Raw genomic sequence first — 23,395 nt, 5'->3', positions numbered from 1 at the left:
CCTATTCAATCCTTCTGTAATTAAAGAAATCCTACTCTGTACTTTGACGTCTTCAGTGACATTATCATCCTTCTGATCTTAACCTTTCAGTTGAATTTTAGAGGCTGGTTGGCCATTAGAAAGAAGGACTATTTTGCAGTTTACGGAATGCAGATTCGGAAGATCTCAGTTCTTCTCTCAAGCATGTCACACACTGAGTAATGAAAGACCACTTTAAATGGAATGTGTACTAATAAATGGAAATATGAAAGTGGAAAATTACATCACAATATAAAAGAGCTCAATGTATTTAATAATACAACAGTAATTATCTTTAATAATACTAAAAATATCAGTGAAAAACATTACGAGAACTTTGTTAAGTGTCCAAACGTGTTCCGATTGCTGTATTTGATAACTTTGCAAGAACTTAAGTCTCAAAGACTTGAAGTCTCGGTGAGATTAGATAGTATTCGTACACAAAATGCAGGAGAGAAGATAAATTAAGAAATGGCAAGTTTATCTCACATAGAAGAATTATAAAATCATTAAGCAAGTAAAAGTTTATTCAGTCAATTGGCTAAGGCCCAGCAAGGATTTCACAACACTATCAGCAGGGTGTTGAAATATTAAAAAAAAAAAAAACCAAACAAAAAACCCAAAACCAAACAACCAACAACCCAGCAACCAAATGCTCAGTTTCAGAGAAGCACTCTCATTTAAGAAACACTCTCTTAAGTATTTCTTAGATAAGGAGCTCTTTATCATCATGTGTCTATGTTCTTCCTGGAATCAAGGTTCACGCAAGTTTTTTCACATGCACCAACATTCTCTGGGTGTTTTATGATTTCTCCTCCCTCAAGCACCAGGAACACAGGAGAAGTGGAAGTAACAAGCACATTCAGTTACAAAGAGGTATGACATATAAATATTTTTATATTTACTTAGTGATTTGAGCTAAGATAGAGAGCACCAGAGTGTAATGAGTTAACCAACAGTAACTTCTGTCACTTTCTTGTGCACAGAGAAAAAGAAAAAAATCTCTTAAGAACATGGATGGATAGGAATGTGTGAAAGCAGGAGCACAAGGAAAAGTAGCTCATGCAACGGCTAATACAACAGAAAAATAGAAAGATCTGAAAGAAAACATATACAAAATTGAGGTGTAACCTATGTAAAGACAATGAGAGATGTGCTCTGGACATCCAGTAAAACCCCGGTGTAATTGTATTGATCATGTAGCGTCTTTTGAAACAGAATGTTTCTGAATTTCTGCTCCATGATGTATCTTTTCTTAGCAATAGTCTGGCTATCTAGGAAATATTTCACCCTACCTTCCAGGACAAACAGAAGTTTAAAAACAATGTAAATGTAAATACTTGCTGATGCCAAACACTTTATTTGCCAAGAAGAAATGATGCGTTTTGTATCAAGATTACATTGTAACCAAGATTAATTTTGGTATTGTCTCTGGCAATTCTTTAACAAAAACATCTCCTGATGAAATACAAAGTGTAACTCACAAGTTTTACATGTTCAGGGAAACTTCTCTCAACAACTGACTTACAAATATTCATACAAACCAAGCTGCACTGGAACGCACTTTTAATCTAACTGCCAGATACGACAGAGGGAACATCTTGGGAGATGGCATGAGTTCTTGAAGAAGAATCTACACAGTGATAAAGATCTTGCAGAAAATTACAAATTTTTAACAAAACCAATCAATGAATATACCCTAAATTCTCCTAGGAGAAGGGAAACATCTCACCGTCGTAATGTTAGGCACCCATCATCCCATCAGAACTGAGGTCAAGTCTCAAGTGATGCATCACAGCACAAATTATAAGGTCGTTTGGTGCAACTGAACAGACTGACTGATCACAAACGTGCCTCCAAGTTCTGTATTCAGGTCTGCTCTCTTGCTTAGTAAAAGAAATCAACCTCCATGGAAAAGCAATCACTTTATATATATCTGCAGTTCTATATGTAGATTCATCAAAACCATCTACTATAAATTAAAAGATTAGTTCTGGGAACAAAACAGGCATCATCAAAACACAAACCTAAGAAGAAATAAAAGGGAATAGAAGAAAAGAAGGGACAGCTGACAAATGGTAAAGAAACAGTGAGAAAATATTTGCGAATATGTCGGATCATTATCAGATGCACCCAATTTTAGTTACTTTGAGAATAGCCGTGTGAATGAAAATTTGCTGATGGCTGCCATTCTTAAGACACACACGTGCAAGATTCAGCCCTGGAAAGCAACCGAGCAGGAGTATCATGCACCATTTGAGTCTTGTTGACTCCTACAAGTCTTTCTCCAAATGGAGAAATTTTTTTATTAGAAGTAAATTTTACTGAATTTGAGTAATGCAGCACTCTCCTTCCAACAACCAAATGATACTTTTCTGAGTCAAATGTAGTTTATAAGGCTTAAGTCATTATGCATGACTGAGCTGACCAATCACACCACGCGAACATGGACTCATCACCACCAAGTAATGTCAAAAAAATAACCACATCAAGAAAACCAGAAGCTTAAAATTTGGAACGGCACAGAGACTGAAAAACTTCGGTTTCTACACAAGCAATTTGTCAAAGGAAAAACACTAAACTCGACAAGGAAATTCTTTTGCTGAAAATGACATGCTCAGTTATACGATTACATTGCTGGTGTTCCCCTGCTCCTCTTCTTCCTCCTGAGTTTGTGTCTAGGAAATATTTCCAGAACTTGCTGGTTCAGTTACCTCTTTCAGGGGCTTGGCATACAGAGGTTGTAGCAACAAAGCCTTATTATTATAAATACTTCAGCTATAACATTTCTAAGGAAACTAGACCGAGTATCATCATCTCCTGCTGACTCTCACCTAGCAATTTTAAATCTTCTAGTGTGGGAGAAGGCTCTGAGGTCAAAACACTAATTTTTTTTTTTTTCATTAAAAGCAAAAGGGGAAAAATAGGATAAAAATTCCAAAGCCTGGGAAGGGAAGTCAGGAAACAGCAAGATGAGAGAAGATGAAAACCAGCACTACTTCGATGACTCGGAAAATCCAAGTACATCACAAATTTTGTTTTGGTACAACAAGATGATAAACAGTACATTTGGGTTGCACAGATTTTTTTAAAAAGTTTTTTTAACCTTTCTCATTCATCCTTGTACTTGAATAACAGCCCATTCTTGAGCTTACACTCATGCAAATTCTCTGCACTCACATGTAAAGTTAGATTGACTTCCAGATTACGTTTTTTTGAGTACAGACATCACCCCTGAACATTACCTTCTGGCCTTCAAACTTGTCACTTAATATCTAGTATTTAGATATTAGCTACTATCTAGAAATGAACAGTTTTGACGTGACTGCGGTATTTCATCATCTTGCAGGAGTACATGCAATGAATCAGCAGTGGCACGAGAGATGCTCTGTCACTCTCTTGCACTCAGCGTTGCTTTACAGAATGACATAGTATCACAGATGAAATCCAACATCTGGAACAAGCAAATCACAGACTAACTAATACAGAACATGAAAGCCAAAAGTAATTTTCCCTGCCTCCCCTAGAGAACTATAGAAAAGGCTGAATGAAATCTTGCTGAGTCCTGTGTGGAGCCCAGTTGCAAACCAAGAGTGATACAAGATTTGCCTGGAGTTTGAACTGAGCCCTCTGCATTGTTCTGAGAGCTCACCATTAAAAGAAGAATAAATGTTAGCAATAAAAAGTCCAAGAGAATGAACATCTGAGAGCCTAGTCTAAAGATCTGCAAGGGGTCTCATAAACATACAGTAAACATCCTCACTGATGGATTCCCCAGAGGAGAAAAATTCTACATTACCCACAAAGCACATTTTTTACAAACCATTTCTTTCTGTCTGGATACAAAGAAGCAAAGCAGAGCATTTAACATATAACTTGTAAAATTCGAAGTTTAAAGCCAAGGAAAACAACCAAGATTAGAGCTGCTCAACAAAATCATATCTCCCTTCACATAGTTTCTTTTTATTCTTATAATTTGTTGATGAACCAGCAAATGAGACTCTTAACTGTCAATACTGTTAGATATCATGGCTTTGTGTGTGAAAAGATAAATTAAACAGTATGGGCTTGAATCACGTCAACACTACAGGCAACTGCTGTGGGTTTTGCCACCCAATGTGTTGGTAAGGGATTAGGGTGTCTGCTGTTGATTCATACTCTGCATTCTTCAAAGCTCGGGGCAGCAGTAGGTCCTGGCAATTTTTGTTGGCTCAGGTCCCTCATACATGGGCTGTATGTGACCAAGAGTGGCTTCTCATGAAGAACACAGCAGAAAGTTGGGCATGCTCTGCCAAAAAGGCCCTGGGAAGCAGGGTTTGTTGGCACATCCCTACCTTCAAGCAATCAGCCAGCGGGGGTGCATCTTAGAGTTATTCAACTCCAGGCAAAAATGGCATAGGTCTCTTCTAAGGCAGAGTCTGAAAGCAAAATTACAGAGGATATGAGTGGTAAATACAAAAGGGGAAGACAGGAGAAACACGTACCAAAGCATATGCACAGACAGAACTGGAATATTGCTCTGTCACCAACAGTGTTTAGGATATAGGATACACATGTATAGGATTCTGTTTCTCCTCCTGGCATTCAGCCCTGGGGGTGAAACAGCTGATGCTCTAGGCTATAGCGGTCTGTCCTTTTTCCAGCTGGTCAGATACCAGCTGAGGGACCCCCATAAGCACCACATAGCTCTGGCAACAAGGACCTGCAAGTTGAGTTTATGCCTGCACAGAGGTGCTCCAGGTGGTCTTTAGCTGCTGAAATTCCTACTGCCCTCACATCTACTCCTTGTCCTCTCCCAGGTCACAGTAGAAAAGGATGTGAGTGAAACATAGGCTAGTCTAGTCATGGACTACCTCTTGAGGTCCATCATGTTAAGATCCTATAGTCTGGAGCTGAAGTGAGATAATATTTGAGAACAGGAAAAGAAAATGCGCATCTAGAGAAAAAATCTGGCCTAAACCACATAGAACATCTAAAGAAAAGGAAGTGACAACAAACAAGCTCCACAGTCAAGGAAAGGGTAAAATCTTGGCCCTACTGAAGTCAGTGGGATGTTCGCCAGAAAGCTGTAGACAGCTTGTTTTATCCAGGATTTTTAATTAGTGATTAAATGATTCAATGGCAAGTTGGCTGTTTTAAGAAGGAAAAAATCATAGAATAGCTCCAGCATGCCTCTCCCTGCCCTGCCTACCCCTTGGGAGGCAGATCATACACAGCTTTTTTATGGGAGATTTGACAGGTATTTCATTGAACCTTAGCTGAAATCCGTAGTTTCCCAGGCCCTGCCTCCTTCCCCAGTTTGGGGATGAAGATAGGAAACACCTGCTGATGACACCAGAGACACAGCAAACAGCAAAAGCCATGCATCAGCAGAAAGCACACTGGAAGCCCGGCCTCTCCCGTACAGATACAGTCTATCTGATGGTGAATAGTATATAGGAAGAAACAGGATGCTGCATTTGTTTAATTGACATACATTTGAATGGATTTGAATTATTCTGGAGTGACATACCCCCAAATAAATAAGGTGTCTCCCTGCCTTAAGGCATAAATCACTTTGTTAAAAGCCCCATGACCCAAATGATCTATTTGCACCGCACACTTCTGTAATTCTGCTTGATTTTTCTGCTTTTCTCTGTCTCCTTCTGCTTTTCCCTCTCCAAAGTACGCTGGTTTCCATGGAAACAAAACACGTCATCGGAATGGACAGAACTTGGTGACATCCCCATGTGCAGAGTGAAATTGCAATTTAAATAAGCATTTTGCAATTTCTAACATGAGCTGAGGAAGGCGACGGGCGATTACCCTGCGCACGTGTGTGTACATGTGTTTGTGTGGGCGGCCGCCCGTGCGTGCACGCACTCCCTCTCGCCCTGCGATTTACACACATGCAATGCCACCAGCTTCCCAGGACGGCACGCAGCAGAAGGCTCGGCAGAATCCGTCCCATCCTATTCTGTTTTAATATAGCTGAAAATTGCTTTGACAGCTGAATAGCTTCTTTGTTTATAACTCGTTCTTAGCTGACTCTGCTGCATTATGTAGCTTTGTAAAGAGATTACTTTGTCAAGAACTGAACATATATGGTCTGAGCATGAACAATTCAGCATGATGAACTGCATTCATTTTATATGACGTATGGGGCTGCAATCTCGCTGCCTTTAATATGTCTGCTTTTCTCTGTGGGTTTCGTTTTCTGATCGTAAGTATTTTTAAAATTTTCTTGGAGTCTTTGGGATTATCTTATTTACCCTTTCCTGAACAAATACAGAGAATTTTTAGTATGTCACATCTCAATACATTGTTTCTTGCCCTAAATGCTCTACAGGAGTAAGTTTTTGCTGCACGTAACAGGAGATCATCATTACCCAGTTAGCTACTTATCCACCTGCAAATATCCTATTCCTGCCCTAAACTGCTACAGTTTCATTAGTATTTGAATTATTATTTCAATACAGCGGTGCCCCAGCAAAGGCTTACAAAATAGACCCCACTATAGGGAACACCACATAGAACATCTGCAGCTTCTTACCCCATCTCTTCATCCCCAACCCTAAAAACAGCCCGAAGCAGGCAGATCTCCTGGTCTGAATGACTTCAGTACAGCTAGTAAGCCAGTCCCTCGTCTTTACAAAGCGTTATCAAAAATACTAAAGCAAAACCAGCCTGCACAGCATTGCTGGCACTATCAGGGCCTTGCAGTGTGCACTGAACGAGCTTTGCCGGCTCTGCTGGCTATCACCTTTAATGGTGCTTGAGTTGACTGCACTGGTGGTCTCTTATCACCATTGCAATTTCTACTTCTAGCCGTGGCGTGTTTGGAATTTACATTATTTCAGATTCACTTTGTGCCCTACCCAGAGGCACAACACAGACTCAGGGCATTTTCCTCTGGTTTCTCCTGGCTTTTTCTTCTCTTTCTCCCTCCATCAATTGTTTAAATAAACACCATTAATTCTGATGGGTAGATGATATGGCCCAGTATAAAGATGACTAAGAACATTAATTGTCCTAATGGCAAAATTCCGATCGGCTTTGTAGTAGGCATTACATTGATCTTTTCTGGGCTGGAGACTGGGAGCTTTACTTAGAGACATCACTGGAGGCTTTTCTTCTGCAGGACACAGAGCTGGGCCTTGAAGCATCTTGCATTTCAACAGTTTTTGCTCAGCCCATGAACTGGCAGAACTCCAATTTACTCTACGCCCTGCATTTTGCAGTCAGTGGTATTTTACCACTTCTGAAAATACCGACCTTCTCTAAAAACAGAGGGGAAGTTTGTCAGACAGACAGATCCCTCCTTATCTCTCAGTCATAACCATGATCCACTTCGGGTGATTTAAAGAGCTTTGTACATATTTACCTTTAAAAAAAAAAAAAGACAAGAAAAAGACTTTGCAAATCACTGTTTGAAAACAGAAGTCACAGAAAGATTCCTCACAACCTTATTTGCTCCCACTCATACTCCTAATGTGCACATATTTCACAAGAGTTGGCACAGTATGTGCTAATTTGTTGAATATATATATATTTTAAATTCACCATCTGTGTGGAAATTCTTTGTACTAGAAACTAGTGTCTTGACTGATGAATTCCTTATCTTCCATCCCTTTGACAAACGATGGACTGTTGTCTAGCACTGGCAAAAACCCACGCCACTGACCATGCAATATTCAGGTAAATGATGAAAGGCGGCACAGGCGGTTTAGAAACAATTATTCTTGTTGCAGTGGGAATTTTCAGATTTAGCAAGAAGTCATGAGATCTTCAGAGAGTCAGTAAATTTCCACAGATGGTTTCTGTTCTTCACCCCCCCTTGTGGCAAAGCTGGCTGAACCACCAAACATGTCTCAATCGGTCTGCAACCTGCTCGCCGCAGGAGCCTTCGGAAAATCCCAGGCCAGCAGACACCAGCTGTATCAGGTTATGGTAGGTGCCAAAAAACGCAGCAGCAATTTGCACTGTCACGGATTGTGTCTGTTGGTGGGAGAGGGTTGAAGTCAACTGGATGAAATGTACCAAAAGCATTGTGCAAAAAAGAGCATGACTGAGAGAAAAGGATATTCGACCTTTGCGGAGGAGATGTAAATAACTTCCGAGGTCGGAGGCCCTCAATACAGAGAGAAAATGAGAAGTAGAGAGGGGAAAGAAGATGCGTCATCAACTTGCAGCATTATCTTTCTGGAGTAAATAATACAGCTTTGCATATGCTAACTGTGCCTCGCACTTGCCTTCAAGAAGAGCTCCATATTGTAAATATCCTAGATGCTGGATTTCCACGTTCATATATCTACTCATTTTAGTGCTGCTTGCACCTAGAAATCTGAATGTTAAGTCTCCAAAAATGTCTAAAATCACTGCCTCTGACTTGAGTCTTGGTTGTTCCCTGCCAGTGCATGAACATGACTGTCCTTTTATAAGATAATAGTTAATGACAAGCTCAGTATGTCCCACCTAGAGAGGCATCCATGGGTCACTGAGTGTCAGACTACAATGATACAGGGAAACACAAGAGCATATTAAAGATCATTTTTCCAAAAAGCACCTTAAATTTTGGGCCCTGACAATGGGTCAGTACATAAGTCCTTTTGACTAAAGGCATGTAACTCAGATTAGGTGCTTCAATTTGGAGAAACACGAATGTTTTGAGCACAATATCAGTCAGGAAATAATAAATAAAATTCAGAGGAACGTGCTGCAGTTTAAGGAGGCAAATAACAATACAGCAAAATCAGGCAAAACCAGACATCAGCAAAATGATGAATTTACTCCATTGGGTGTATGGCCTTTTTGTGTTTTCTCTCCGGGACTGTGCCAGTGAATACGTTAGACAGCGGACTGCAGGCTCATGTCACTTCTGACTCCCCACTGGCTCAGCAAGGCTCAGATGGTTGACTAGCATCAAGCTCCTCAGAGACATAAGAGTACATTTATCCAGAAATGAGATTTTGTATGTTCTGGTTTCCAGAAAGATGCCTGAAAATGCAAGGGCTGATGCTATTAGCAGATGGATACTTTCCTTGTTCAGGGTGCTTTCAGCCTTTCATACTTCTTGGAAGAGTGGGTATGGTGTGAGCAGAACCACCGGCCCATCTCCCAGTGCCCATATGCCTATAAAGGCAACGGTGCTGGGCATGAGCACATAATTGGGATTAGTAGGTCAGACCACTATGGATCAAAGCATTTAAGACTGCAACTGCAGAGCTGAATAACTCAAGGAAGTCCAGGGCTATTTCAAACGGATCTTTACTGTCAATGACAAATTTTTCAGGATTGGCAAACTTTCTGTAGATCTCAGCCAAACAGTTTCTAAAAGAAACTTTGGAAATCCCAAAACAGAAAGCATCACCCCAAAGAAGCTCTGATGTGATTTCCTTTGATGACAAGGGATAAGGGTAGGTGCAAGAATTTCCTCATTCTCTCATCTCAGAGACAGGCAGTGTGATTTTGCGCAACCACAACAGCCCAGCTCAGCCATCCACAGGACATTTCAACTTTTCCCTCAGCAGGGCAAAAGTTCTCCTGAAAAAGAAGCGATTGGAGAAGGAATCCCCAACAGCCGCTGCCCTAGCCCGAATGCTACGAAGCTCTTCCAGTCATGCTCTGTAAACAGGAATTGCCTTTGGACCCTTAAAAAACATGCGCTATATCATTCTGGAATGGCGTTAATCTCTCTACTGTGGAGGTCAAAGCAAAGCTTTCTATTATAAGCTGCGTGAAACACACCTACTTCCCAGCCACTAGCTTGCAGGGAACAAAATCCAGGCGGCCAAAATGGTCTGTGTGTAACAGCACGCCGGAGCAGGCACTTGAGGCAACGTGTGCAAGGCATTTTGGAGCTGTGAGACCTCCGAGCTGGAGGCTGAGCCCCCAGTGAAGCACTACTGGCTCCGTGCCACAGTCACAGAAGAGACAGTTTTCTCTTTGCTTCCTTGCAAAAGACAATCATCTATTCACGGGCAATACCAGCTGGAGAGGCCACTGCCTCACCTCCAACCCAAGGTCCAGCAGGGCCTTGCCATGGTGCTTCCCCACCACGGTCCTGCCATGCTTTCCTCTTCCCTAGCAGCTTTGCAACAGTCCTTTTTCATCCACCTCGACAGCACTTACCACAGCTACAACCCGGGTAAGCCTGGGCCTTGTGGTTAGGAGTGACAACAGCCCAACCTTGGAGTCACGTTGGCTGGAGCAATGACTGACATGTCCCAAAGCATGAACACTGATACCCAGGGCGTGGTAAGTTGGGGGTTAGCTGAGGACCCTCAACTTCTTTCTTTAACACATTTTCTGTGTATTTTCCTAGGGGTCCAGAGCCTACATTGGCTTTGCTGATAAACTTATCAGTAGCAGAGTGGAACATCCGTTTCATTTGTACTGTTTACACAGAGCCTGTTTCTCCAGTTGGTAAGTTGGGATTGAGCGAACAGGGTGAGCCTGTGTTTTGTTCCTTACCCCATGAACATTGCTCCTAGCGGTGCATGCTATGCAGAAGATGGGGAAAAGATGCTTTGTCAGGGGCCAGCCCTCCCCCACCCCTATCCTGGAGGTCTTCACCTCCACACTGGAGGTCTTCTACATCATTCCTAGCCCCAATCCAACGCCTAGAGATGAGGAAAGGCTGTGGCACACTATGTGGATGCCGATTACATCTCCAAACAGGAGGAACACACAATTGGTGGGATCCGCCTGCTTTCTAGCCCCTTTGTGCTCAGGGGCAGAAATACAAATAAGCCTCAACGTCTTTTTCCTGCTTATATGAACTGAGATCCGTTTTTCAATAGCAGGCCCTGGCAGATAACTATTCCCTTTTCTTGCTATTTATTTTTTGGGAGGGAAGGCCTTTCACTGACTCCCCTCCAGCCCCCGGGAGGTGCAACAGCGCACATGACAGGTAGAGCTGTGGTTGAGGGATGCTCCTACACCCACTGGAAGCTGGCGTTGCCATGCCAACCCCGCATAGCCTGTGCACAGGTAGCCCAGGGCACAGCAGGCTGCTACGGGTCTGTGCTTTTTGCAGATAGATTAGCCTCAGGACCCTCCAGCAGAGGATTTGGTTGAAGCTTCTTGCCATGACCGCAGGACGGGTGATGGTGTCCCTGTGCATTCTCAGCTCAGCTGCTCATCTCCCCACTGTGGGCCCCATTTGCTTGGGGAGAATGGGACCGTAAACTTCACAAGTGAGTTTTCCTCCTAAACGAATTACATAACACAACCATTGCTAACAGCTTGTGTTGTTTCAGAAGGACCACAGAGCCAGAAGCCGGTAGGAATGGCAACAATTCTCCCAACAAGCCCAGGCACCCGCTGGCAGGAGCTGCACCCGCCCTTCACCAGCACAGCACATAACCCCCGAGACAGAAACCCAGAGCCCATCTAAAGCAGAACACACAGGACACGAACAATCACCTTTCTTCTGCTTAAACTCAACAAAAGGGGTATTTTAACAACAGTTCTTTCCAAAAAGCACCAAGCGACAAATGCAGCTCTGTGCAAAGCCAACAGAGGTGGAGGGCCCTGCAGCCAGCTCATGGGATGAAAATTCGGGTTTGAACTTTATTGTCTTATTGCACTTGGAGAATTTCCTAGGTAATTTCCTGGGTATTTTCGAGGTTACTTCCTTATTGCTTTCTGGGTAAACTAGGTCAAAATGCTTGCCTTGTCTAAACTTCAGTTTGTCAACATATAAAATTAAGGCAATAGGACAAGTTGTCGCCTGCTTTTTCTCCATGGAGTTTGACCTTACAAAAAGGCCATACAATGCTCCTTCGTTAGAGCCACGAAGCCCTTTGAAATCCCCGAGTCTGCAACAGCTGAAAGTACTGCATGTTGCTATAGGCACCTCAAGAGGAGCACGTGTGAAATGAGGGCAACAATTAGACTGATTAAAAAAAGATGTGCTCAGGGTTGGGTAGCATTTTGTCCCTAAGAGGGGAAAGAAAAAAAAAAAAGGTGTATTATCCATAATTGTTTTTTCTTGAGCAACCTGCCAGCTAACATAGGAATACCTTTACAGATCACAATATCCAAATTCCCAAGAGGCACTGTAGGAACAAAGAGATTCCACTGCGCACTGTGCTGCATCCCAGGTCTGGCTGTTCCCTCCTGAGACACCGCAGTCCATCCCAGCCTCGTTGGCTGCCACTCTACACACACTGTCCACCTGTGCCGACCTTCTCAATCAAAAGCTGAGCATTTAAAACCACTGTAACATTTGGGGGTCCTGCAGCATATATAGTGGGATCTGATAAAGGGAAAGCCACTGTGAACAGACAATGCAGACAGAGAGGTTGTCAACAGCCTTTGAGTCTAGATTAACACTCATGACTATCAGGTTTTCCCTAGCAAAAAGGGGTAGTCTACAGCACCACAGATAGGAAACATGAAGTTTTTTCAAAGACAGGCATTTTTTTGCATGTCTGCCAGCAACATTTTACTGCATTGTTAACGTGCAGGGTAAAATCTACCAACAAACAGCACCCAAGACATGAGGCTGTCTTCAGAGAGCCTCTGTATTTCAGGGTCTGCATTACATATGGCAATAAACCTGGGCCAATTTCAGTGTATGTTACACTGCATCAGCACTTTCATACTATCTATAGCTTCCCATCCTTTCTCATATAAGATCCAGCAATCTGTATAGCTTTTTTCCTTGAGTGACTCCTTACTCCTTTAGTGTTTCAGAATTTTGGGGTAATTTTGTCATCAGATCCTTAAAAACATACCCACAGTCTTTTCAGGGGCAGAGATAACCAAATTAAGAACTGTAACTTAGCAAGACCACTACAGGGAGACAGAGGAGCAATGCTGTTGTCACAGCAGTACGGCCATGACTGTTGGTCCCTATCGCATCCTTTGGCTGCCTTCCACTCTCTAAGTGCCCCTTGTCTGGCTCCTCCTTCTCTACAGTCCCTCCTATGAGCTATATATCTTGTTTCATGGCTCTGCGCAGGCTGTCTCCATGTTATGGTATCTTCACAAGTCATTACTATGACTTACGCAGCCAGGCTTGGTACACAGGTTCAATAGTGCAAGTCCTTTGAACCACATTCCTCAAAGTCCACTTTTCATCCCATTATCAGATTCGTACCGAATAAAGGCCAAGTGGAAAATCCCAGTATGAAAGGCACTCCTGCGGCTGACATTTGCACAATGGCTAAATTCAGAAAAAGTTTGGTAAGACACCTCTCTATATACTGGACCATGTGAATTGTTTGTGTTTAGTTTAGTTTGAACAATTTCTGGTATCTCAGGGTCTCACTTTTCATAGGTAAACATTTTAGAGGACTGCTGTATTAATGACATATCACTAGCCAGAATCAGGACTAGTTCTGCCTAAGTAGTTAACTTGGACAGAAAAACATTCAACCAGTGACTCTGAGACATGAACTGGCCTTAAAATGAGGACCATTTGCTACGCTGCCTAACCATAGCAATTACACAGCTGAGGATTCAAGACAACAAAGCTACTTGAAGACATTAGGAAGGTCCCTCACTGCCTATTGAGGAAAAAAAAAAAAAACAAAACCAGCTAATTTTTCACAGTCTTAAAACTCCTTTGCTTGCTACAGTAGAATAAAAGAAAGTGTCATAGTGATGGCTGCAGTCATGATGATAATGACCTTTGGCCACACCAGGTCCTTTAATGCACACATGTGTCCTGTGCTGCGCTGAACAGAGCCTATAGATACATGCATCCAGGAGCACCCCTGCACATACAGTCCCTAGAGGAGTTTTGCAAACTGCTCATATGAACTGCTGCATTAAATTACATTTAGCTCTAGCCATCAGTAGCTCATCAGTTGACCTCTGGCTCTGATTCCTAATAACTAGAAGCATCTGACATAAAGCCCTTAGAGAAGGCACAGGGAAAGAAATAACTGCGCTAATTAAGCTACGCAAAGAGCCTTGGAGAAGAGTGCTCCACTTCAAGGATACCCTGACATTTCTGACCCGTTACAAGTAGCGGCAGAAAAATTTCAGGAATTTAATGTGGAGTGTTTAATTGAGACATAGAGGAAAAGAAATCAGTAGAACTTAAAATTGATTTCTTCCTTACAGCTAAACCATATCAGCTTGGAAGACTCAGTAAATATTCTTAGCCACTAATGTGTCTTTATTTTGATTGTACAGGAGGTAAATCATCCTCGTAAACATGATAGAAAATCATGTTGGCCTGGCATGTCTGTGATGAATTCTTTGCTTACAATGCAAATGTAAACGCAATAGTCCTATTGCCATATCCTGCTTAGCACTTAAATACCATTTTTTAAATTTATTTCCATCATTTAAACCTAAGGACACAGAAGATTGTTCTGAATTTTACATACGATAAATATTCCTTTCTGAGAGTGAACCTGTAAAAATGCAGCCCATTTAATAATACACTAAGCATCTTTCACATCCAAAAAACCTAACTTCTACAGTATCCTCAGAGGAAACATACCTTGGTTTACCCATTTTAAAAACATGGTTAAACTAAGGCTTAAAAAAAAGACAGTGACTTACCAACATCAAAATGGATGTTTGCTACAGAGCTGAGGAGAGGAAATTCTGATTCAGATTCCTAGCTGTCTGCTCTACCAGTTTGATGGCGTTACTTTCCTTGCCTACAATTAGGAACAGATTGTCTGGATGTCCCATTCAAATAAAAGGTGTTGAATGGGAGAAAACTCTTCTTCTGAGGATGGTTTGGAGCCTCCAGGAGAACGTTTAGTTGTTCTTCAAATGAAAATGCATGAATTATTACCTGATTTGGGTAATAATTTCAACTAATAGAGAAAATTCAAGCCTCCTGTATTGTAAAATAGCTGTCCTTTTTAACTTACCGTGCTACCTGGCATCTGTGTCTTCATCCAGACTCACCCCGTCACTGAAGAGTGTCAGAGTACCCCTTTTTATAGCTGTAAAGGTAAGGTCAGAGCACAGCCCAGGCTCTGAATATTTGGGAATTCAGACTTTAGTTCATACTCATCACAGATGTCATACTGGGATAGCCTTTCTGTACCTCTCCATGTAGCTGAAGATTAAATGAATTGGTTATGATTAATACAGGACGATCACAACTAATAAAAGTCCTTTCCATCCAGGTGGTTTTATTCAGTGTCTGGAAGAAGACACAAATACTTGGACCAAGTTTCCCTAGACACATTTCTCAGTTTTTCCTGTTAGCGGGAACACAGAGGACTGGATATGCAATCTCCTAACCCTCTGGTTTGTGCCTCCAGCTATATTTAATCTATATACCTGGGCAACTACTTGCTACTACTACTGGCTGAAAGAATTACAGTGGAAGTCACTAATGAACTTGAGAAGAATCGGAATACAGACAGCCTACAGTTACGGCATTTTCTCCTTCTGACCTCCTAACCAGAGCGGTATCCTGCAGAGAAAGAAATCTAAATCCCATTGAATGGGAGAAAGCTGACCGGGAAAGGCAGCAGCATCCCTTTGATGGCAGAGCCAAGGAAGAAAACTATCTAACTTTCCATTGCAAGGTTTCCACTGGACCAAAAACAAAACAAGTGTTCAGTTTGGTTACACTTGAGACTGGCTTTTTAAATACTTATCTGGGCCTCCTATTCTTTCTTCAGTTCTGGACGCTGCATACGGCCATGCAGCCTGGCTTGGAGAAATCTCTGTGCCCTGACTCGTGCTGCTCTGCATTTCCTAATGGTCTCATACGCTAGTCTCAGCTGCCTTGTAGGGTAATAAGCTATTTGCAGGTTTAATACGATAAGGAACAAGAAAGAATATCTTTCTGTTGTTTTATTTACATAAAGAGCAATGTAACTGGCTCTCCCCATCTCAGTCTTGTGCTATTAATAAAGTCCATGTGAGGAATATACAAATTTACACCACGTGTGGAACCTGTCGACATAACTAGTCTCTAGCTAGAATACTTTCCATGCCATGTATCTCCATATAGCCCATCTTTCTGGGGCATGTGACCCAGAAATGTGTCATCAGAGCACACGTAATCACTGGACTGATGAAAGGAATTCAAGGGAAACAGAAGCAACAATGCTGCTTCTTCCAACCTCCCCTGCTTGTTGCTACGGCTCTCTGAAAAAGTTAGCAAGACATGAAAAAGATGTCATTGCCCCAACTTGGCCCTCGTCTTACCTTTCATACAGCAGGCTTTTATGTAAGGCCTTACTTTTCCAGAGATTATTAAGAAAAAGGAACTAAAAATCCACAGCTGTCAGTTTTTAAAAGCAAATAATCACTCCCACGCAATGGCTGAAAGGCAAACTTGTACCTAAAGACTTGCAACTGGCATCACTGACATGTTTCATTGTCCAATCGAAGTGTTAAAAATAAAAATAAACATAGCCCACAAAGAGAAAAATACACTGGATTTTAACATTCTTTCACAATTCATAACCATAGCTGCGGTCAGCAACATGGAGCGAGAAAGACGTTTGGTTATAAGTCATGACTTTAATCAGACAGTCTCACTGGCGTCCCGTGGAAACCTTCCAAATTAAATGGACGTACAAATCAGAGACATTCAGACTAAAGATGAAACATCACAAATATGCTCTTTTGTCTAGAATAAATAGAACCAAAACAGACAAATGCTCAGGAAGATAACTGATACAACATTGTTCCCTTGGGCATCTTTGTTAATGATTAACCCAGTGTGTTTTAAATGCCTAAAACAATGAAACTTAGTGGACAAGCTATTCTAGTCCTCTGGGCATGAACTGCCCTCCTAATCTCTGCTCACCAGGTCTCCCCACAGCCACATCCTTCTAACGCCCTCCCCGCTTCTTCCTTCCAGCCTCCAGCTGGTGACTCACTCTATTTAATCAGCGCAGCCATCAGGATATTCACCTACCAAATCAGAGCAACCCTTGACCTCACTGCCGTGACCTCTGCCGTGTCTGTTCCCAACTTTTGTTTATTACTTTCACTCATTGCGCCAAATCTGAACTTAGACTGTCAGCACTTCGGGGCAAAGCTCCCATCATGCGTGGCATGAAGTTTCCCCCTCCCATCGCGCAGTCTGTGCACACCTTACGTAAGCGTAACTGTCTTAACTGCCCAAAGGGATGAAGGAAAGAAAGGACCACACTCCTCAGGCCTCATTAGATTTGAAATCAAGGGTGAAACTTCCACTGGCATCAACTGTGCTGGATCAGGCAGGAAGGAACTGATCCTGAATGTATTGCTAAGTGCCTCTTGAAGGGTTTGCATCTCCTCTATGGTGAGGGATTTCATCTTGCAGATTAAAGTCCGAAAGCCAACAAACCATTTTAACAAGAGCCGGGAAACTCCTCCAGCAACACTTGTTAGAAAGTTACCTGTCATGAAAGAAAGGGCTCTTGAGATCAGGGGTCACCAGAGGGTATTTTATCTTCGCCTGTATTTTCTCCAGAAAGAATAAAGGAAATGGAAAATAAAAAGTGAGAATATGTCACAGCAGAGGAATGTCTCTACTTATAGGAAGATAAGCCTTTTCCACTAAAGTCAAGTAATCTTCAAACAATGACTATGAACTGTATTGCCATGCACTCTGCAGAGTTTTGTATAGTCTCTCCACTTCCTCGTCAATATTACCGTTGTACTTTATGTGAAAAAACTACATTACATATTACATTATATAGCTCAGCTGATCTTAACATCCCCTCCAAGTCCAGTTACTAATTAGAATAAGGAAGAACATCAATGCAAGCAGCAGAACTTCTGATTATGTCAGACTGACAACAGATACTTTAACAAAGAAAATGGTCAAATCACATCTTGGACACAGCATTCGATTACCTATGGATGGATTATCTGGGCCGCAGATTGACCCGCTCTGTCTTTCCCCTACAGCTTCGGCTGCATCACAGCCAGGACACAGACTCAGACCTGCTGACAGTTTCCCGTGGTCATCCCTGTGCTCCAAGGAGCTGCACTTACTACATTTTAAAAGATGAACACACTGAATAGTCGCTGTCTCACTGGCACATGTTTCGTATTAGCTGTGGGAAATCTCCCCCTCCCTCTCCCTGCCCTTCTTCATTATCTGGATAACTGGCTGCAGACCTTCTCTGAAGGAGCAGTTTTGGTACTCATCACAGGCGTTTATTATGAAAGAAGGAGCTCAGTCATACTGATATCTTAATTATCAGAACACAAAGGCCACATAACACAAAGTTTTTGCTTTCCAGACTCCTGTATTTCAGATCTCATTCTGCATCCAGCAGTCTACCCTGACACTTCTACACAGGCCAGGCTCCCTCCTCTGCAGAGTTCATCAGCCCAAGGTTTGTCTGGAGGAAATCCCCACTTCAAACATGGATTTTGGTGAAGTTTAATGATGCAGAAATGTATCAAAGCAGGAGTCTGCAGAAAAGCAGGGTATGGGCAGCAGTGACCTCCAGTTCTCTTTGTCAACGTCCTGTTGCAAAGGTGCTCTATTTGTATTTATGTTGATAAGCGACAGAGGGGCTCCAGGGTGCTAAGGCACTTTTTGGTCTCTGGAGCAGCAGGAACTCCTTGCTCAGTGGGGTGGAGCTCAGAGCCTCAGGCTGAAAAAACTGGCTGGTCACTACCCAGACCGCAAGGATTTCAAAACATATGGTACCCACGGGCTGGATCTACCCACTTGCAACACACATTGCTTTCTCCCTATGCCATCTACTCTCTTCCAAAAATCCCACAATTGCTTTTATTGCAACTTAGCTCAGCTCCCTTCGCTGAAGGGAAAACACGCGGCACTTTTGGACCGTATCTGATATAATGACTCTGTTCACAGTTTCCAAACTCCCCTTTAACCATAGGCCAGGGACTCAGCAAAGAGGTAAGTCCCCCTGAGCTGCACAAACACCTTCTCCACACTGTGTTCATAGGTATCCAGAAAGAAAGAGAGCACACGTACCTCAGGATGCAGGATCTGACTGAGATACCTAGGAAGAGTCATGGTGAGGCACAAGGAACATCTCAGACCTAAGGAATTAACCTGTTTCATTGCAACTGAACAAGGACGTCAGCCCGTGCAGGCAAGATTAACAACAAAAGCATATTTTTGCATTATTTACCCAACAACATAAAGATACATCACATTATTTCAGGATATCTGTTCTTAGCTATACCATGCTCTATGGGAGATGGAAGAAGCAAGGCTTGTAGTCATTTGGAAATAACAGGAGGTGAAGAGTTGGTAAAAAATGCAACATCTAAGAGTTATTAGCTGACAGCAAACCCTTCTTTCCCTCGATTCTTCTTTTCTGCCTCTGGTAACAGTGTAACAGAAGGAACAACTTTATTTACCTCAGATTTGCTTATTTACTTCGCCATTAAGAGTCAGGTACACAAGGGGTTGTACTTTTCGTTCTACTGGATACAGTTGCTGTGAGCTTCCAAAGAAAAGTCCCCCCGTATCAGGTACCACACATTCAGTTCCGGACTGCAACTTCTCCGAAATATCTAGTGATATAAATTCTTGGAACAAAGTAAGAAGGAGCCTTATGCCATACATATGGGAGCATGGCCACACAGAGATAATAAATGTCAGCTTCAAGAGACTTGCAACAGCAAGTTTTTCTCATTGCTTTCATCATCTAAATGTCTATATATGGGGTGTTACTGGAAATCATGTGACTTCCTGAAGTTTAGCTTCCCCTACTTGTAAACACGTAAGAATTTCACTTTCTGATTGCTGGAAACTAAAAGTGAGGCACTTCTAAGTAAACTTTTGCTCTACAGAAAATTTATGCTCATGAAAATAGTTTTCTTAACTTATGCTAATCTTCTAAAACTGCAATATTCAGCCATAACCTTCCTTTACACAGCTTGGATGCGCTGGCACAAAGGTATGAAATTTCATTAATTTCATTATTTATGACAACGTTGTCATCAACAACAAAAAAATACCTAAATTAAATGATAATAACTAACTGCACTCAGCTGCATTTTCTCTGAGAATTTCTGAATGCTCAGAGCGTGGGAGAACTGACTCATTCTTCATGAGGAGAGCGCAGTATAAATCCTGCTAATTATTTGTGCTGAGAGTGGTATCTACAATTCATTTATTATATGAGTTACAGGGCTCTGGTGCTTTTTTCAGTAAAGTGCCATTAATATTACAGCTGACTACGCTACAAGCACTCTCCAAGATCTTGAGAAATCATGTTTCAGATTGGGTGAAAAGACTTTAAATATATTTTTGTTCAACATATTTTAGCATTTCTTCTTTGAACATACTCCCCTGTCAAATGAAACCATCTCAGCAACTCCAGCAGGACAAAAAGGAAAGCCTCAGCTGCAGCTGGAATTCAGAAATAGATATTATGCAGCACCAAGAAATATTGTGCGTTGTTAAACGATTCTTTGAAGGAGTACAGGACTGGAAGTGATTTCCCTGCCATTTATCAGTCCCCTATTATTAAGGGCCATGTTCCAGGATAACTCTCAGAACTAGTTAACAGGTTGTTAATTAGTAGTCACTATCATACAAAATCAGAAACAAGGGAATAACAACACAACAGAAACCATGACACCCGTTAGACCCCACCCAGACCATTTGACAGATCATCTCCGAGTTGAGAATATTGCCCGTACCTGGATCTGCCATGAGTCTTGCACAGGTCCACCACTGGACCAGCCACAGCAGAAAAATCTATATGTACCAGTATGTGTTTTTATAAACAAAGAAAAGACGGCAATATACAGGGAAAAGGAAAGGAGAAGGGAGATGAGGAAATTGCCAAATGAGATGACGCGTATTACATCAAGCTTGAAAGAACTTGTCAAGGCCTTATCCTGCTAGAGATCAGTTGCTGTAGTTAGCTGAGCTGCTCCACCTTTCCGATAAACTAAAATGAATCCCACTTAATTTCAGTAACATTCGTATCCAGACTTACATGCGTGCCTGGCTGTCTCTAGGATATACATTAGGAAACTAATGGAAAGCACCTGATAGCATCAGTCAGCTAAGATGGCTGATGTTCCCTCTACAGCCCAAAATGTAAAAATACAAAATAATATTTTGGGCTGAGATGACTCAGAAATCAGCATCAACTTGCCAACTTGGCAGGCCCTAGGATGTTTGCTTCAAATAGTATCTTGGTAACAAATTCGTATGTCACATTCACATACACAAATCCATACATAATGAGATTAAAGGTCACAGCTCCTTAGGAGAAGCTCTGTTAATACTGAAATACAAAAAAAAGTCTGCTGTCTACAAACAGAAAACTTATAATGCAAAGGCGCTTCATTAAGTGAATTGATCTGTTTCTACAGCTATGCTCCATAATAGCCTGCAGCAAAAAGAGCCCCTTATTTTTTTTCATGCTTTTTATCTGGCATTTTTATCATGCCTGGCTTTCAACTGGGAGCACTACATTCTGGGTCAAGGACTTATTCCGAAGGCTTACAAATTTTGGATAGGCTGAAAACAGTTTTGGGGTTTTTTTTGTCCAGGAAAAGTTCCCTTTTGTATCTAGGAGCTCTATGAGGAGGACAGGAATGAGCCCTTACAGGATGTATTGACATAGGACATGTGAACCTGTTAACAGTTTATTTTAAGGGTGCCATCACAGAGATGAGCTGTATAATCAGCAGTAACAGGAAGAATTAAGAATAGGAGTAGTTAGACTCTATGTGAGAATCAAAAATTCCTGCTAGTCCTCTAAAAAAATTTCCGTGCAACAAGGATGCCGTATACCTTGAGATGTTTATAGATAGCATCAAGGAAAAAAAACACAAACAAATCTACTAACAGAGGTACATTGGAGATTAAGTCTACCTAAAGAGATGGTCAGCTATAGGGCTGGATTATTGCTGTACTAAAGCCACCCGTCACTTGAGTCATGACACAAGCTGACCATGAATATCCTGTAACATGCCGCTAGCCCCTTTCTTTACCTTGCATAGTCACTAGTCGCATGTGAAAACTATGACAATTTCAAGCATTGTGATGGGATATGCACTTTTTTCCCCATGGGTTATTTTGCAAACTGGAAAAAGGTATTTGGGGAAGTGTTTGGGAAACTAAAGTCACATGTTTTGATGTGAAAAACTCGCCTGTCTGAATCTATATATTCTGAGCTCAGCATGAAACAGAAGTTATCAGTTTCTTAAAAGAAAACACAGTATGCTTTGGAAGTTAAAACAAACTTCCACATGATTGGAGCAGAAACCTCATACTTGATTTCTGTGCATTTGACATGAAATACAGAAACCTCTGATTTAGAGTTCAACATGTTTCAATAGATTCCAAATAGCCTTAAGGGCAGCTCCAAAACTAAAGGCAATTATGAAAATAAAATCTCAGATTTCTCAAATAAACCAAAGGCTCGGTTTAACCCTGAAGAAAAACTTGTGGAGACTGGTCCATGCTGGATCACCAGACCTGGAGATATGGGCTGGTTCTGCTCCAATCTGGTCATGTCTGAAGCACGTCTGGGAACAATCTCTATGGCTTGCACTTCAGAAATATACACATAAAAGCCTTAACTGAGTCTTACCTACAAATTCAGTCTGGACCATCCTGCAAAATTAGGTGCCTTCAAGAGCAAAGCTCCCATGGCCCTTGACACAGAGGCCTGAAGATGAGGCATTACTTGCTTGACCAATTAGCTGCTATTTGAAGCTGTATAGGCTTGGCATAAATTAATTTAGTCATAAAGAGGTTCACAAAGTCTTTATCTGGCTAGAAACAAGCACCAGCAGAGAGTTTCCTTGCTCAGAAGTCCCTATGTCTGCCCCACCAGCGGATTTAAGGCTCAAGAAACCCTACACCTCTCCTTGCTTTCAGGGTCTCGCTCACAACACTGCCTCCTGGCTTCCTCTCTCTCTCTAGCACCTACTGCTCTGAGTCAGTATTTTAGTTCCTGTAATAGTAATTGGGTCAAACAGGCAACTTGGTTCTGCCTTGCTCTGTGGCCAGCGGTGGCTCATGGCACCTTCCTCAGCACCGGAGCAGGACCAGTCCCCTCCATCTTTGAGCCTGAAAGACAACACCCAGGAAAGCCACTGGCTGCAGCTGGCTGCAAAAACCTCCCTGTCTGTGAACACCTCTCAACATAACACTACTAAATAAATACCATACAATGGTGTTGACTTTACCTCTGCATTGCACCTAGCACGTAGCCACCGTTAGGTATTGCACCACACGGACCTAATGTTTGCTTTTCAACGATGGTCTGTGTTGGCTTATCAACCTCCAGGCCCATTTCCCACCCCTGACTTGAACGTGTACTGTTGCTATACTCCCTCCTAATTGCCAAAAATCTACTGCTTGTCTCCTCCATGCCCTGGGATTGTTCAAGATAGCCATTTCATGGTGCTGACGCTCCTCTTGTACTGATGCTAGTTTGGTATTATAAAAGCCCACCTGACTCACCAGCACTCTGTTTATTTTCTGTGATCTGCAGAGGAGAGT

Source organism: Charadrius vociferus, unplaced genomic scaffold (assembly GCF_000708025.1).
Source record: "Charadrius vociferus isolate BGI_N301 unplaced genomic scaffold, ASM70802v2 scaffold257, whole genome shotgun sequence".
In the NCBI taxonomy this organism is placed as follows: domain Eukaryota; kingdom Metazoa; phylum Chordata; class Aves; order Charadriiformes; family Charadriidae; genus Charadrius; species Charadrius vociferus.
Note: the sequence above shows the minus strand (reverse complement) of the source record.